A 13,628-nucleotide genomic window follows, 5' to 3' on the forward strand; every position below is an offset into this window, starting at 1 on the left:
GAAAAGCTCAGCTCTGAGCATCCCATTTTCTTCCCAGAACTCGGGGAGAGCACCCCCTACCTCCATCCCCCCACCCCACTGGGGAGGCAGCTTTGATGAAACTGCTGTTTCCTTCCCTCCTTTCCTGTCTTCCTCCCTTAGACATGAACTGATGCTCATGACCAGTCTCTTTTTCCTGTGTTAACCGCTTTAATCCTTATCGCTGTCTTGTGAAGTTGGCAATGCTTATAGTCCTTATTTTACAGGTGAGGACACTGAAGAGCAAGTCTTTAAGTGATTTGTCTGAGGCCACATAGCTAGTAAGAGGCAAGGGTGACGGCCAAGCCCACGCTGTCCGGTTCAGGAGCTCTGTGTTCTGTTTCTCCGGAACACACACACGCACACACTCACGACGCACACCCCTCGCCCTCGCCTCTCCAAACCTTGCTCTGGAAGCGAGACGTGACCTGGACTTTGGGGTTCAGTGAATGGCATCCCCTGGACGTCACAGGGCCCTTTCCTGCCGGGCTGCGCCCCTGCCCAGGGCTGCCTGAGTTCCCCTGATGGCAGTCCCTCTTGTGAGGGTCGCACAGCCTGCGCCGCCCAAACCTCCGCTCCTCTATGATTTGGAGGCCGCACTTTAACTCTTCAGCTACCCTTTGGTGCTTCCTGTGTTTAGGGGCTGGTTAGCTTCTCGCATGTGAATCCCCCATCAGTGATACCAGAGAGAGGCGTGCTGGCATGGATTGGGACCACCCACACCAGTCCTGACCCGGGAACACAGGTGGGAGAAAAGGAATGGCTGCAAGGGAGCACTGTTCTTACTACTTCTTCTTTTTTTTTTAAAAAAAAAAGTGATTCGAGAGAGAGAAGAAGGGGAAGAGAGAGAGAAACGTTGATTTGTCGTTCCACTTATTTAGGCACCCATTGGTTGATTCTTGTATGTGCCCTAACCAGGGATTGAACCTGCCACGTTGGTGTATTCAGACAATGTTCTAACCAAGTGAGCTACTGGGCCAGGGCCGTTCTTACTTCTAAACTAGAAACTCTCTGCATGAAGATGGAAGGGTTACAAACTTGCCTTCAAAGCAGGAAAGGACTTCAAATCATCTACTCCAACTTCCCCATTTTTACAGATGAGGGAAACAGGGCTGGAGCGGCAATGCGGTTTCCCGAAGATGCCCAGCTGGCTCACAGCTGCTCTGCACATCAAGGCCCGGGCTCTCGTCTCCACGTCAAGCAGTGAAAGCACATTAGTGTTATTATACAGTTGCCTCTAGTACCGTGTGAGGGCAGGTATTTGGTCTGGCTTTTCTCAAACATAGTCTTTCTTATGAAAGACATGTTGCCCGGGGACAATGACTGGCATCTCTCATTCTGTTCAGTGACAATGCCACGCCTGTAGGAGAGTGATTACCAGGGCATGGTGCTCACCCCACAGAGGGTGGTACAAGAGATGATTTCAGGTGGTACCCACTCTTTAATTTTAAGAGTGATATATGTATGCTAATGTGTACGAGGGAAGGATAGAACCAGACACCAAATATATTAATGTTGTATTGTGCTCGTATATGACCACTTGGGAGGGGGCTCGGTAACTAAAAATGTGTCCAGTAAATAATAGCATGGGTGAGTTAGTAATTAGGAAAAACATACTACAAAGATGAATGAAGTTTGGGAAATGCTGTTGTGGAGAATACTGACAATTTGGGGGAAACGGCTTAAGGGGTTTGCCTATACTAAAAAGACACACCCTCAGCTTCATTAATTACCAAAGAAATGCAAAATAAAACTAAAATGAGACACAATTTTTCACCTTTCAGACTGGTGAAGGTTATAAAGCTTGTTCTCACTGTGGCAGCACATAAACTAAATTTAAAACGATACAGAGATGATTGGCATCATCTCTGGGCACAGATGATATGCAAATTGACGACAAATCATGAGGCTGTTGTATGAGTAGACAGATTAGTATTATGGAGAAGATAGGCTCTTTTTTTGAGGAGGAAAAGATGAAGGAAAGAGCAGTATCTATGAGATTAAGTAAAATTTTGTTGAAATTATTAAATATATATTTAAACCCCAACATGAGTAGTATATATATATTTTTTCCTAGCTTTTTCCACTGAAAAAGTGTATAAACAGTGACCAACTCAACAGAAATAAATGCCTCTAATATCCTGAGAAGGTCTCCAAATGCCATTTCCCACTAAAAGGAACCAGGGCTCTTTGGAGAAATATCTGATTTTATTTCTGGGGCAGGAAATATACAAGATAAGCCTTGAACATCCTGTCCACCAAGAAAGCAGCAAGGCTATCAAAGACCACTAGACTGATGTCAAAAGGCTCCAAAAGGCTCCTTGAAGAGGCTCCCATTAATCAAAGATGGGACAATTTGAACATCAATAAAGATTATAACTACAGTGGAACAAAACACATAAATATATTTAAATCTCTGAATATATCATTATATTAAAAACAATTCAAAACAAAACATTATTGGTTGACTTTCAAGAGTACTCGTAAACCAACTAATTATTTTAAACAAATTGGAAATAAAGGTAAAGAATCAAGCGTCTATCATGTGTTTTTTCCTTTACAAGATATGGAAACAACCTATGTCCACCTACAGATGAATGGATAAAGAAGAAGTGAGGTATACATGAAATATTATTCACAGATATGGAATATTAGTCATGTATGCAGACTATCACTCAGCCATGAGAGAGGAAGAAATCCTGCCATGTGCTGTGGATCTCGAGGGTATTATGCTAAGTGAAATAAGTTAGACAAAGAAAGGCAAATATTGTATAATCTCATTGATATGTGAAATCTAAAAAAGCCAAACACATAGACACAGAGAGTAGAATGGTGCTTGCCAGGGCTGGGGACAGGGCTGTCAAAGGTACAAATTTTCAGTTACTTCTGGGGATCTAATGTACAGCACGGTGATTATAATTAATAATATTGTATTATAAACTTCAAAGTTACTAAGAGAGTAGATCTTAAATGTTCTCACTATTTAAAAAATGGTAATTATATTAAAGCAATGGATGTGTTAACACATCCTATTGTGGTAATCATTTCACTATATATATGTATTAAATTATCATGTTACATAATTTAAACTTACACAATGTTACATGTCAATTATATTTCAATAAATCTTAAAGGGAAGAAAGAATGAGGTTAAACTCTGCTCTCACACCATGTACAAAAATTAACTCAAAATGGATCAAATACCTAAACATAAGGCTAAAACTACGAAACTCTTAGAAGAAAACATTGGGGTTAAATATTCATGATCTTAAGTTAGGCAATGATTCCTTAGATATAACACCAAAAGCAGAAGCAACCAAGGAAAAGATAAAACTGGACTTGATCAAAGAATACCACCAACTATTCATCAAAGAACACTACCAAGGACATGAAAAGACAACCTAAAGGACATGAGAAAATATTTACAAATCATATATCTAACAAGGGTCTAGTATCCAGAATATATAAAGAACTCCTACAACTCAACAATAAAAAGACAAATAATCCAACTAAAAATGGGCAAAGGATTTGAGAATGCATTTCTCCAAAGGAGATATGCAAAGGCCAATAAGCACGTGAAAACACATTCAATGTCATTAATCATTAGGAAAGTATACATAGGCTGTTTCATTTTTAATTTTTTGAAGAAACGCCATACTGTTTTCCACAGTGGCTGCACCGATCTGCATTCCCACCAACAGTGCACAAGATTTCTCTTTTCTTCACATCCTCACCAACACTTGTTGTTTGTTGATTTATAAAAAGGTGTTCTTTAATTTCTCTTAGCAATACTTCAGGTTTCCAGGGTGTAGGTTTGCACGTCATTTGCTCAATTTCTAAGTATTTTATTTTTCTTGGTGCTATTGCAAATGGAGTTGTTTTAAATTTTATTTTCTAATTGTTCATTGCTGACATAAAAAATTACAGTTGATTTTTGTAAATTTACCTTGTATCCTGAGACCTCACAAAGCTTACTCATTAGTTCTAGTAACTTTATTATAAGTTTATTACTCATTTTGTTTGGTTTTTATTGTGATACAATTCCCATACCATAAATCATGCCATTTAAAGCATACAAGCCGGTGGTTTTTAGTATATATTGTCACTTGTATAACACTCACTGTTATTTATTTCCAGAATACTATTATCATCCCAAAAAGAGATCTGTACCCATTACCAGTCACTCCTCATTTCCCCCAACCCACTAGCTGTAGGCAACCACTAATCTATTTTCTGTCACTAAAGATCTGTCTTTTCTGGACTTTTACTATAAACAGAATAAGACAATATGTAACCTTTTGCACCTGATTCTTTCACTTAACGATGTGTTCTAGGTTCAAACATGTTGTAGTATGTATCAGTACTTCATTCCTTTGTATGACTAAATAATGCACTGTATGTATATAGCACATTTTGTTTAGTCATTCATCAGCTGATGGTCATTTGAATTGTTCTGAACAACATGCCGTTATGAACAGGCATGTACAACTTTTTGCACGGACATTCGTTTTCAGTGTTCTCTGGTATATACCTAAGAGTGCATCATATGGTATCTCTAGGGTTAGCTTATTGAGGAACTGCTGGTTCCTTGAAGTGGCTGCTGCTTTTTACATTCCCACCAGCAATGTATGAAGCTTCCAAATTTTCCCACATTCTCACCAGTACTTACTATTTTCCTTTTTAAAAAAATTCATAGCCATCCCAGTGGGTATAAAGTGATATCTCATTGTGGCTTTGATTTATTTATACTTCCCTAATGATTAATGATTAATGATTAATGACATTGAATGTCTTTTCACGTGCTTATTGGCCTTTGCATATCTCCTTTGGAGAAATGCGTTCTCAAATCCTTTGCCCATTTTTAGTTGGATTATTTGTCTTTTTATTGTTGAGTTGTAGGAGTTCTTTATATATTCTGGATACTAGACCCTTGTTAGATATATGATTTGTAAATATTTTCTCATGTCCTTTAGGTTGTCTTTTCACGTCCTTGGTAGTGTTCTTTGATGAATAGTTGGTGGTATTCTTTGATCAAGTCCAGTTTTATCTTTTCCTTGGTTGCTTCTGCTTTTGGTGTTATATCTAAGGAATCATTGCCTAACTTAAGATCATGAATATTTAACCCCAATGTTTTCTTCTAAGAGTTTTGTAGTTTTAGCCTTATATTTAAAAAGGAAAGTAGTAAGTATTTTCCACTTCTGAGAATATATACAAAGAAACCTGAAAGAGTAATTCAAAAGAATATATGCACCCCTGTGTTCACTGCAGCATTATTTACAATAGCTAAGATCTGGAAACAGCTTAAGTAGATCAGTGGGTAAAAAAGCTGTGGTATATTTACACAGTGGAATACTACTTGGCCGTAAAAAAGGATAAAAGCTTACCTTTTGCAACAGCATGGATGGACCTGAAGAGCATTATGCTAAGTGAGATAATCCAGTTAGAGAAAGACAAATACCACATGATCTCACTTATATGTGAAATCTAATGAACAAAATAGTTTAACAAACGAAATAGAAATAGAAGCATAGGTCCAAAAAACAGTCTGACAGCTGTCAGTAGTGTGGCGGGGGTGTTTGGAGGTCTGGGTAAAAAAATGAAGGTGAAGGTATTAAACAAAAAACAACAATATGGTAATAGCCAGAGGGAAAAGGATGGGAGAAGGTGGAAGAGCGCAAAGCAGGGGGAAAATGAAGACCGAAAGAGACGTCACTTTGGGCAATGGGTACACGATGCAGCGTGCAGATGATGTTTTGTTGAGTTGTGCACTTGAAACCTGTGTGGTTTTGTTAACCAATGTCACCCCAATAAACTCAAAAAAAAGAAAGAGAGAAAGAAAGACTTTAATGAAGTTTGAAAGACTAAATATTGTTAAGATGGAAATTCTCCCCAAATTTATCTCTACATTCAACAAAATCCCAATTAAAATCCAAGCAGACTTTCCTGGAAAACTGATAAGTTTATTTTAAAATTTATATAGAAGACAAAGGACATAACAATGGCCCAAACAATTTCTTAAAAAGGACTGTTAGAGGACATACAATACCTGATTTAAGACCTACTACAAAATTACAGTAATGAGGACAGATGGCATTACCATGAGGACAGACATACACATCAATGGAACAGGACAGGGTTTGGAAATAGAGCCACGCTTCTATGGTCAGTTGATTTTTTACAAACTTGGCAAAGTATTTTGGTAGGGAATAAATTGTCCTTCCTAAATGGTGCTTCAATAACTGGATACCTACATGGGGAAAAAAAAACCCTACCTTACCCTATTCACACTCCAAAATTAACTAAAAGTGGATTACAGACTGAAACTAAAACTATTAAACTCCTAGAAAAAAAACAGGAGAAATCTTTGCGATATTTGGGTAGGCAAAGATTTCTTAAATAAAACACAAAAAGTACAAACTATTAAAAAATTAATAAAATTTACTTCAGCAAAAATTTTAAAAGACTTACTGTTTAAAAGTCATAGATAAGAAAATGAAAAGGCAAACCACAGATTAGGAGATAATTATTTGCAAAACATATATCTGACAAAAAGCTTGAATAAAGAATGCAAAGAGCTATTACAACTCAATTATAAGAAAAAAATCCAATAAAAAATGAACTAAAGATTTGTACAGACACTTCACAAAAAAAGATACATAAATGGCTGATAAGCACATGAAAAGTCAGTATACATCACTAGTCATCAGGGAAATGCAAATTAAAACCCCAATGAGATACCATTACACATCCTCTAAAATGACTAAAATGAAAAGATGGACAACACTAAGTGTTGATGAGGATGTAGAGAAATGGAACTCTCATCCATTGCTGGTGGTCAGGGAAAATGGTACAGCCACTTTGGAAAACATATAGCAGCATCTTATAAAGTTAAACATACAGTTGTCATACAACCTAACAATCACATTCTTATCCACACTAAGACCCAAAAGTCCATCAACTTGAGAATGGATAAACAAATAGGGGTATATTCATAGCATGGAATTCTACTCAGCCATGAAAAGGCATTATGTTACTTTCTGAATGAATTGATATTGGAGGAAGTCCAAGACTGGAGAGTCTTAATAACTCCAGGTTGTTCTAATTTGTAGTCTGGAGAACTTGGCATTCAAGGAAGCAAGCCTGGTGGAAAAGGTACTCAAAGGGAGGGGACTTTCTTTTCATGTTCATACGTTCCACACTCAAAATTGCAGCTCCCACACTTGTCAAGTCCTTTCCAGCTTCGCCTACTTGCTCCCTCTGTCTGCGCTGTTTCCATTCCCCTCTCTAGTCCAAACTCCCCACCCTGTCACACTAGCCTCAGATAACTTTGAAGACAGCAAGGGAGAAGGCAGTTCGCACTGAAGTGTGAATGACTGATAGCCAGATTTTCTATTTCCATGCAGGTTGCTTGAATGTCCAAAAGAATTTTTTTAAAAACAGAGCTCCCGGCAGCATGACCTCAGAGGTATTGCTCCACTCTTCCTTTGGGTAAAGGTGGTCCTGCTTTAAGATGGCATGAAGTTGCCCTAGCTGGTGTGGCTCAGTGGACTGAGTGCCAGCCTGCAAACCAAAAGGTCACCAGTTTGATTCCCAGTCAGGGCACATGCCTGGGTTGTGGGCCAGGTCCCCAGGATGGGGTGCAGAAGAGACAACCACACATTGATGTTTCTCTCCCCCTTTTCTCCCTCCCTTTCCCTCTCTAAAAATAAAAATAAATAAAATCTTAAAAAAAAAAAAAGATGGCATGATCGTGCAGTACACTGAAAGCCTGCAATTCCCAGTCAGGACACATACCTAGATTGTAGGTTTGATCCCTCCCTGGCTGGGGCAGGTACAGGAGGCAACCGACCGATGTTTCTCACATTGATATTTCTCTCTCTCTCTCTCCCCCTCCCTCCCTCTTTCTAAAGTCAATAAACGTAATAAACATTGTCCTTGGGTAAGTATTAAAAAAAAAGAAAAGGAAAAAAGATGGCATGAAGTTAAGGAGTAAATAGTCCAGGTGGAGTACTAATTATTCACTCATTCCTCATTCATTCACTCACTCAACAGACACATAGTAATAGACACTGTTTGGCACCAGGTTAGGAGCTGTGGCAGTTGGGGGAATAAGGGAGGCCAGCTGGCCAGAACCAGGATTTCCTCAGAAAGCCATGGAATTACTTACCACGTTTTATGGCCAGTGCTGGAACCAAGGCAAATAAATCCCTCTGTAGGGAGGTATGCCTGACTGGACCTGGGGAAGAAAAGGCTTCAAAGCCTTGGTAAACTGGGCTTTGACAGGCAAAAAAGGGATTTCTCCCTCTCTTTTTTTTAATCCTCACCCAAGGATATGTTCATTGATTTTAGAGAGAGAGGAAGGGAGGGGGAGAGAGAGAGACATAGAGAGAGAGAGAAACAGAGAAACATCGATGAAACATCAATCAGCCGCCTCACCTCCACTATGAACTCAGACCAGGGTATGAGCTGCAACAGGGGAATTGAATCTGCAACCCTGACTAGGAATCGAACCCACCACCTTTTGGTGTACTGGGGCACTGCTCCAACCAACTGAGCCACCCAGCCAGGGCCAAGAAAGGGTCTCACCAGGTAAAGTAGGAAGCAGCGTGGCAAAGGAAGACCAGGGAATAACAGGGGGAATGGTGAAGCACCTCGCGTGTCTGCCTCAGGACACGGATAGGCCTGACGGTGTCCTGGTGAGGGAGTCGGGGGCGGGGTGGAGGGGAAGCAGGAACCGACACAGGACCTGAGGCATGTATTTTACTTGGGAGATTATCCTGGGGAGCAGGAGTGAGGGAGACAGGGACGTAGGGAAAGCCAGTAGAGAGCTCACTCTGGATTGGTTACCATGATGAACAACTGGGCTCGTTCCTGTTGACGACCACAGAGCAACCGTGTAGAGTATGCCTCAGAAATGCCTTCCAGAGACAGGCCCTTATTAACCAACTCCAGATTCCACTGGCCATGAAGTGCCCCTGGGAATAATGGCCCCCATAGAAACTTCCATCTGGGATACTCTTGGGACCTTTGTGATGTTGAAAAAAACTCTAATGGCAGTAGAGAGTAATAGGGGTGTGCGCTTGAAGTGAGACCCCGACAGCCCCTGGGAACTGTCCACTGCAGCTGCAGAGGAAATCTGAGATGGGCCAAAGGGAGGTGGCAGGGGACACAGAAGGCATCTGCTCAGAGGGCGACTCAGATTAGGGGGCTGAATGGGTTCAGCGAGCAGAAGAAATTCAGGAAATGGGCTTGGAAAAGTAGGCTGGGGTCAAGGGATCCATTGTAAAGAGTCTGGGATGCCAGGTTACAAAGTTTAAACTTTATTTGCCAGGTTCCAGCACCTAGTAGGTGCTCAACAGGTATTTACTGAATAAATGAACATTAATGAAGACGTACCTGGGCCAAATTCTTGCAAAGTTACTGCACTTTAGAAACCAGCAGATTGGCTGTATGACCTTTAACCCCTCTGCTCTTCCATTTCTCCCTTCCTCTGAAGTGGCAACAATAATGTCTTCTTTACAGGGTTGTTGTAAGGAATTAGATGAGATCAAAGATATATGGCAACTAGAAGTGTGGACTCAATAACTGTCAGCCACTCTACCCTTGCCCCCCTGGTGACCCAAAGCCAAATAATAAAGCTGAGCTGCCTACCAGCTAGAGACAATGAAGCTTGCTCCTGGGATCTGGTTACAGAAGATATATACTTGTATTTCCAGCTATATTGGTCCTCGTGGAAAAAATTAGTGGTATTGGTAACAACTTTCTTATACCAAAAGGGAATCGCACTGCTGCTTTAATTAAAGGACAGAGTTGAAACTAACCTCCCAGGGAACCTACAAATTCAGAAAATGATGCTTATAGTAACATAGTGTTTTGTTGTGTTTTTTTTTATTGTGCATTTAAATATCCATATTGAAACGTCTCCCAATCAATATGCTGTTGACTGGGGTCATCCATCCCTACTATGCTACCTTTCTCATTCTGAAATCTTAACAGGGGCCAAGATGCTTGTGGACTCCGCTTGATAAAATACCCCTGCACTCAATGCTGTAGGCACTGGGATCACCTCGGTCCTTCTCAGTGGACAAAGGAGACTGTGGTGGCCTCTGGGGAGGAAGGGACAATCTCTTCAAAATATGAAGCTAAGCTGATCGATGTTTCTCTTGAATATCAATGCTTTTCTTCCTCTCTCCCTCCTTTCCCCTCTCTCTAAAAATAAATAAAATCATTAAAAAAATATGAATATAAAGTGGGAGAGAACGCTTGAGGAACTAGGTAAAGAATTGAGAAATTACACAGACTGAGGAATCCTCAATTAATGTATTTATTTTATTTAAATATTTTATTTGTTTATTTTTAAGGAGGGGGAAGGGAGGGAGAAAGAGAGGGTGAGAAACATCAATGTGTGGTTGCCTCTCACGTGCCCCACTGCTGGGGGCCTGGTCTCCAACCCAGGCATGTGCCCTGACGGAATCAAATCAGTGACCCTTTGATTCACAGACCAGCACCCAATCCAATGAACCACACCAGCCAGGGTTTAATTAAGGTATTTTAAAAGATACTCATTTCCCCATAGTAGTTGGGAACAAAGACAAACACTGTGATGAGTCATGCCAGCGGCACACCAATTTTTTTTTTTTTTTAGAGGAAGAAGGGATACTGAGAAAATGAGTAAACACAGACTTTGTCGAGGTAGGAAATTCCAGAGTTGGGAGGCCCCTGCGGGAGGCACATCTGCTCCTGGTCTGGAGTGATTCACAAATGGAGAAGCCAAGCAGGACCCGAAAGGTGAGTATTCCTTCCTACGTCTGTTCCTTCATTCATCTCTATTCAACAGTGATCGATTATCTCTATCACACTCTGCAAGAAGCAGCAGGAATACAAAAGTAGAAAAGACACAAATCCCTGCTCTTGAAGGGTTCTGAAAGTAGGTGAAACAAAAGATGCCACTAATAATTATAATGAAGTGGCACAAGGGCAAAGATAAAGACATGTCCAAAGGAGTGGTGACACAAAGAAGGGGAAAGGCCAGAAACAGCTTCTCCGAGGCGGGGACCCTTTAGTTAGTTCTTAAAGGAGGATCGGTGGCGTCCCCAGGGCAGCAGGGATCTTTGCCCTTGTGTAGGGACAGGAGTTCCAAGGAAGAGGAAAACGCAGCCATAAAGAGGGAGACACCTTTGGGTACAGCATGGAGTTGGTACAGCTAAAGCACAGGAGAAAGGCAGGGACCAAATGTGGGAGGACCTCCTGTGTCATGCAGAGGAGTCTGGACTCCATGATGAGGAGCCACTGAAAGGTTCTTAGCAAAAGCATGGCACGGGTCCATTTGTAGTTAAGAATTATCTTCCTTGTAGCCATAGCTGGGGAGGTCAGGTGGTTAGAACATCATCTATCCCTTACCCCAAGGTTGTGCGTTTGATCTCTGGTCAGGGTACGTATGGAAACAACCACTGAATGCATCCATAAGTGAAACAACAAATCTCTCTCTCTCTCTCTCTCTCGCTCGCTCGCTCGCTCTCTCTCTCAAATCAATAAAATAAAAAATATATATTCAAAAAAGAATGATCTTCCCAATACCAAGCTTTGTGGGATAGATTACAGGGGATTGAAAAGCAAGGGGGAGCAGGAAGTTCTGTTCAGATGGTTCAGGTGAGAGGTGACTGGCAGGGGGCTGGAGAGCAGTTCTCAGGGTTTAGCTCCATTTCCCAAGGGGCTTTGAGGACAGGAAGAATTTCCAGGTGTCAAGTTACTTAAGTCTCTTAGAGCACTGATTTTCAACCTTTTTCATCTCATGGCACACATAAGCTAATTACTAAAATTATGTGGCACACCAAAACTATATGTTTGCTGACTTGACAAAAAATAGGTATAATTTTGATTCATTTACAGTGGAAAGCTATTGTTGTGTTGGCAGTTGTCTTTTTTTTTTTTTTTTGGACAATCTAAGGGAAAAGAAGGCAGTATCCCTGACTAGTCAGGTATTGCATATTTAAAAAATTCTTGCGGCACAATGGTTTGCCGAGGCAGACGGTTTGAAAATTGCTGTTCTAGAAGATCCATTTCCTTATCAAAACGAAGGAAATGTGCATCACTGTTAAGGTCCCCGCCTTGCAGCAAGCACGAGACAAGTTATCAGAACATCTCTCTAGGACGGCGGGGAGATCCTTGAAAAGTGTGGCGCAGTGAGGCGTGGAGGGGAGGGGGAAGCAGGAGTGCCTAGCCACCCCGCCCGCCCCAAGCGCCGGTCCAGGCTCTTGTCTCAAGCTTCTCCTTTCTTTTCCTCCCTAGGGAATTGTTCAGGCGCCAAGGAGTGGAGGGTCCTTATAGACACCCAGTTTTCTAGGCCTCTGCAGTCACGGTTTGATTCAGTCGCAGGGGATTACCCCCAGCTTTGGAGCCACAGGGGCCACTAAGCAAAGCCAACTGGAGCTGTCGCCCTCACCTATGTCTTTCCGGAAAAACTCGAGGGAACTAGTGGAGAGAACACTTTAAAATGTCTTAAAAGTTTTATCCCAGTTTTGGATTAAATAGCTCTGTGATTTTGATCAAGTTTGTTCAAGGCACTAAATAAATCCCGGCGAAGGACAACTCCGCTGTCAGGAGGCCGCTCTTTTCGACACCTGCCACGCCACATCGCCTTCCTCCGACCTTTGCTTCTCGGTCCGGGGGGCCGCCCTGACCCTGGGCCGGCCTGGCAGCGAAGAGCCGGTGACGGAAGGTAGGCTGGGGGCCCAGGCGCCCCTGCGCGCTCCCTCACGGGGGCTCCCGCCTCCTCCGGCCGCGCGGTCCCGCTCTCGGGTGCAGGGAGCCCGCGCGGCGGCTGGAGTTGCGCAGCCAGGCTGGCCACGAAGATGCAAAGTCGTGCCTACGCCGGCCAGCTCCAGGGGTCGCCGGCGCCTCTGGGTGGGCCGCGCGGAAGGACCGCCCCGCAGCAGCCCTCTCCCAGCCTCCCGCTGCCAGCGCAGCTCCCAGACGCTCCTGCAGGGCCTGGCCCCGCGCCACCGAGGCCCCGCCCCCTCCGCGCCGCTCCCGCCGCCCGAGCCCGCGGGGTGTTCGACCCCGTCGCAGGGGCTGCAGACCGCAGGCTCCGTGCGTCCTGCCCCGGGCGGGCCCAGGGCCCCCAGGCGCCCGCCTCCGCCGCTGGTAGACGCTTACGTCAGGGAGGCGAAAACCAGAAGGAGGGGGAAAAGAAGAAAAAAAAAGACACGAGGGCGGAAGGGGAAAAACTTTATTTTTTCTCTTATTCTCTTCTGCGGCTGAAGTGACGGGCAGGAGACTACGCCAGCGAGGGCTTCCGGAGAGAGCCGGCCGCGACCCCAGCCGGCTGCGCGAAGGAGCCGGGCCCGGGAGGCCCGAAGGGGCGCCCAGCATGTGGGACCCTCAGGACTTTGAGCGCCACTGGCAGGCCGAGTTCCCCGGGCAGGAGGCGCCAGTCATGCGGCTGGACTCGGTGCTGGACATGGAGCGGGAGCTGGAGAGCAGCAAACTCAACCTGAAGCGGCTGCAACAGGTGTTGGCAGAGGAGAAGTTTAAAGTCTCCTACCTGCGGTCGGCCCTGGCCGGAGAGAAGCGAGACCCGGGCTGCGGGCGCCTAGAGGGCGCAGACGGCG

The 13,628-nt window shown here is 43.4% G+C and overlaps 1 non-coding gene across 1 annotated transcript; it reads left to right on the forward strand.

Moving 5' to 3' along the window:
- Positions 1–1,824: 1,824 nt before the first annotated feature.
- LOC129070375 (U6 spliceosomal RNA) lies at positions 1,825–1,931 on the forward strand. Its single transcript, XR_008529117.1, has one exon. It is a non-coding gene; the product is annotated as a U6 spliceosomal RNA (small nuclear RNA).
- Positions 1,932–13,628: the final 11,697 nt, after the last annotated feature.

The sequence above is a fragment of the Pteronotus mesoamericanus genome, unplaced genomic scaffold (genome assembly GCF_021234165.1).
Source record: "Pteronotus mesoamericanus isolate MK-2021 breed Mesoamerican mustached bat unplaced genomic scaffold, CSHL_Meso_final contig_246, whole genome shotgun sequence".
NCBI classification, from domain to species: Eukaryota; Metazoa; Chordata; class Mammalia; order Chiroptera; family Mormoopidae; genus Pteronotus; species Pteronotus mesoamericanus.